This window comes from Silene latifolia, chromosome X (genome assembly GCF_048544455.1).
Source record: "Silene latifolia isolate original U9 population chromosome X, ASM4854445v1, whole genome shotgun sequence".
Classification (NCBI taxonomy): domain Eukaryota; kingdom Viridiplantae; phylum Streptophyta; class Magnoliopsida; order Caryophyllales; family Caryophyllaceae; genus Silene; species Silene latifolia.
Window position 1 is genome coordinate 268,255,582 of NC_133537.1, and position 4,863 is coordinate 268,260,444.

At 35.5% G+C, this 4,863-nt stretch overlaps 1 long non-coding RNA gene across 1 annotated transcript; it reads left to right on the forward strand.

The window, feature by feature from the left end:
• The first annotated feature begins 235 nt into the window (after positions 1 to 235).
• On the forward strand, positions 236 to 3,845 carry LOC141621798 (uncharacterized). Its single transcript, XR_012532680.1, has 3 exons — positions 236 to 520; positions 2,913 to 3,090; positions 3,576 to 3,845. It is a non-coding gene; the product is annotated as an uncharacterized LOC141621798 (long non-coding RNA).
• Positions 3,846 to 4,863: the final 1,018 nt, after the last annotated feature.

The window sequence follows — 4,863 nt, forward strand, 5'->3', positions numbered from 1 at the left end:
ATTGATGTTTATTGATGTAATGCTTAGTGGAGAGCATGTCATTATTCGGGTAAGGGGATTTTTAATTAATGATGTGACACTTGTAGTGAATGATGGTTTTAATTGAATATGCACTTGTGCTGGTTTATTTTTGGCTTTGAGTTGTCGTGCTGTAAGTTCTTGTGTATGTGAAGTAATGATCAGAAAAGTTGAATTTGATTTCTTACATCAAAACGAAGGGGGATATTTGTTTAAGGTTTGGTGTGTATTTAATATACACTACTAAAGCGCTGGCAGACAATGACTTTCTGAGCTTAAAGAGATTTACAGCTGATGAAATATCTTGCTATTAACCCATCATTGTGAAATAATGATTAATTGTGAGAGCCTCGGAGTCCGAGTTATATACATCTATCTTTGTTTTCCTGTGGTATGTAATAATGTGTACTACCTTATTACTACTCAGATATCAGAGGATTTTGAGGAAGTACCATTACAAAGTTGCGGTCTCGGCATTCTTGACATAGGATATCGCTCACAGGTATTCTCCTTAAAAATTGCCATCTCTTTTGCAGTTCCAACTTTTTCCTTTTTCAAAAAATTCGTAAATGCTTTTAGAAAAGGGTTTAGTCGGTGATTATATGCAGGTTCTTGATACTCTCTGAGCCTTTAGTACTGTTCTTTAGAGAGATTTAAGAGCGATCTTTGACCATAGATCTTTTAGGATTATTTCATGAGAATAATCCGTCCTACAGGTGCCCTGCAAATAACACTCCATCATATCAGTAATTCCAATTAAATCCATACTATCCATCCTTCTTCATGTAACAAACTCACTTAAAATTATGACCGGCTACTTTAGGTAACATTCTCTCTCCTTCTTATTTAAGTATTTTCAACTAATTTCCTTAATTTTTTTACATCTTCTCTATCTTTCTTCAACTTTTGTGTTCTTTTTGTTCTCTTGATTCTCCTTATCACTTATTCTTCTTCTGCGTTTTTTTTCGAACTCCCCTAGTTTTGGTCCTTCTTCTTTGTTTATAACACACGGAAATTTCCCCCTTCATTATTATATTTATCAAAAAAACTCAAAAATCTCTGAACTTTCATACTTTCCAACATACCCATCTCATTTTTCACACATATTCCCACAGATCTGAACCAGGGTTCACCTCAGAATTTTGATTTACCGTGTTCTGAGTTGGATTTTGTGTAGTTTTTGTTATGCACACCAGGTGTTTGTTTAAATACCTCACTGAAGAAAATTGAATTAAACTGTATTTTTGTTTTTTTTTTTTCGAAAATTGTAAGTTATCATTGATAAAAGAACCGCACCCATACAGATCCCTAAGGCTATTATGATAAACCTTAGGTCACCTCAGTTTACACTACAAATTGTACTTAGCCTGTTACTTGCTCCTAGTACCCTAGATTCTACTCTAGAGCATTTGATTCGCATGAGTGTCTCTTCTTTACAATGTTTTACAATCTGATTTGGATGGGGTACAAGTCCCTCAATCCTACATTTGTTTCTACTCATCCAAATATGATAAATCAATCCTACAAGGACTGCAGCAACTGTCTTCTTCATTGATAGAGAGCGAACCCTTTGTTTTACCCACCATTCAATCACTCCCTGAACAGGCATAGGTAACTTCAACCACGCAGCAGTCAGATCCATGTATTTTTGTTGTTGGGTTGGTGAATTTGAAGGAAAATGGAAGGTGGGTTGGTTTAACATAAGATTGTTGGGCATGTTAATACGAGTAATAGAGTTACTAAGAAGAAAAAAAGTTATTAGGAGAATATCATTGGTGTTATCATCTTCGTGGTCGTCTTTGTCGTTGAATAATGCAAGGAAATCAGTATTTTGAGATGGAAAAAAAAGGTGAGAGAAGTGTGTTTGGTGTGGCTGTGGTTTGAACACACTTTAGTGCTTTTAACATAAAAATAACAAAGGTGACATGTTGTTCAGGTTGCCTGTCTCCTGAGACTGTTATGGGAAGAATGGTGGATAGGATGGATTTAATTGGAATTACTGATATAATAGAGTGTTATTTGTAGGGCACGCATAAGATGGATTATTCCTATGAAATAATCCGATCTTTTACTATGAGCGTTTGTAGATTAATGTCCATTCCGCATAAGAATAATTCGGAATGACAGCGACATCACTCCATCCCCCCCCCCCTCCCCCCTTTCCTCCCTTCCATCCAAACAAAGGGTTAGTGTAATCTGTCAATTTCTATAGTTAACAAGCTGTCATTCTTGTTTATGGATGTCTTGTCTATTTAGTTTGGCCGCACATGTGGTGAACCGGTTTGCATTTTAGATTTAGCGATTCCCTTATCTCCCTGCACATTTTCGAGTACATGAAGAAGAAGACCACCAAAATAATCCCAAAATTTGAAGTGTCTTACTGGACAGAGAAAGTGGCTAATTAGAAGGTCAAGAATTTGATGAGCTGATGCCAGCGGAGCGGCAACTACTGCAGGCACGATAAAGGCAGACTATGTACAATAACAACATTGAAGCTTTGATTTTTAAACAACCGAGGGGGTGTTCTAACATGAAAAATGATCTGAATTTGCCTAGTATAAGAATTAAGTACATGCGTAATATAAGTGTAGCTTAAAATTAAGCTATTTTTAAAGGGTGACCAGGTAAAAAAGGATCACCTTTTGAATAATTTATAGTACTTGTATTGTATAATACCCCTGGCTATTTTGCTTATATATCAATGCTGTTGAAACTCTGATGAGAGTGGTTTTAAGGTGATGCAGAAACTCTGATGAGAACTGATTATCTTTGTAAGTGTGACAACAACTTCTGATTTATTTAACTTAAGAATATACTAGTCATCACAAATATTTTATGAAAGACTAGGATGAAGATTGTGGTATCTCGTTAATACTCTTCTTTTTTAATTGTAGAATGCTAAGACATATCCTCAACATTATGGACAACCACTCAGAACAGCTTATGAGCGATAGACCAAGTATTTTAATTAATTTGGGAATAAATATTTCTACAAAAAGTAGAAACAGAAGTGGGAACAAGGAGGATTTATTTGAAGATGAGCTGCAGTCAGGTGGGCTCCGAAGGTGAAAGGTACAAAACACTATCTTCACAACTTATGGTTAGATTTCTCGTGTGTTCAGAATTATACTACTAGCGTGTCCTATCAATTGTTTACGATTTTTCCCTTGCTACACCGCTAGATTATGTAGGCATTGTTTTGAAGTGTAATTGGTTTAAGTCTGTGGTGAAAATAGTTGGTTGCATTCTAGGTTTGTCTTATGGAGAACAAACAATCGATAGTGACTTCGAGATGTTAAGGAACTTAAATCCGACATGCTTGGTCGTCATGATAGTGTCCTCTTCAGCTCTCGTACTATATTTGGAACATTAGGCAGTTTTTGATAAGAGTTTTAAGAATCATGTTCTAAGAGTCTATAGGATTATGTTTTGCCGCCATGTGCTCGTCGTTATTGTGGGCATTTTTATCACTTGCCTAGGAATGTTTATGGGTTAGCCTTAATTCCGGGAATAAAAATCTGGTAACTAATGTTGTGGTTATAATTCCTTCCTTGCAGGGATTTGAACACAAGCTCTTGCACATACATTAACTTGGAAGTGGAACTCATTATCTGAAAGAGGCATATTTTCAAAAGTCAAGAGCAATTTAGGTAGAATTGTTCGGTCCCACTAAGAGAAACAAGTTTGTCTATTGTTTGTTTAGGATTAGTTTAGGATATTAATTCATTATGTACCGCTTGTGAAGCCATAAGTTGTTGATGGCATTGGTTGTTGATAGATATTTATTTATGAAATGATACATGTATTTAGATTTCATTGCCAAATTTTTCCCTTTTACTCAAAGAGATAATTTCCTCATGATATGGCCGGAGCTAATGATAACTTGGGCTTTAGAAAAAGAAAATAGTCTAGAAAAATATAATTTTTTAATTAAAAAAATACCTATTTACATCGGTTTTGCACCAAACCGATGTAAATAATGATAATATTACATCAGTTTTAGACCAAAAATGATGTAATTTAGAAACTATTAACATCGGTTTTCACCTATAACCGATGTATATTGTATGCTATTTACATCGATTTTAGAACCGATGTTAAGGTTAAAATACTATATACATCGCCCCGAGAAACATCGCCACAAAACCGATGTAAATGGGGCAAAATAACCGATGTCAATAACACTTTTTCTACTAGCGCGCGCGTTTGTGAAATTTATAAAAGTATTGTAAAATTGGATGGATTAATGGATGTGGATTATATATCGTTGGATTGTTTGTTGTTGGATTATATTTATATTGGAATTTTGTTGCATTGGATACCTCAGCCTCGTGTCTGAGATGATTTTTATAGTTGGCATGTCGTTTAATTTAATACCTCAACTTCGTTTGGGATGGTGAATACTTCAACTTCGGTTGGAATGATGAATACCCCGGGCCAGGGATTGGAGGGATGAATGGGTGTTTCGGGTGATGAGCTCAGTCGTATTTGTATTATATATCATATCATTTTACTTTGACTTGTTGTTGGTTATTCCTACTCAACCTCGTGGTTGACAGTGTATTCGTGAACACCTGTGGTGAACCTTAATGAGGAGCAGATTTGACAGGTACTAAAGATTAGCTGACTTGGGAGATTATGAGAATGCGTGAGGACTTGGCCAATCTAACTAGAAGTCTAGACCACATAGAATATTTAATCACTTTCACTAGTAGAAAAAGTCTCATTGACATCGGTTATATTACCCCATTTACATCGCTTTTGTGGCGATGTTTCTGGGGGCGACGTATTTAGTATTTTTACGTTAACATCGGTTTTAGAACCGATGTAAATAGTATACAATTA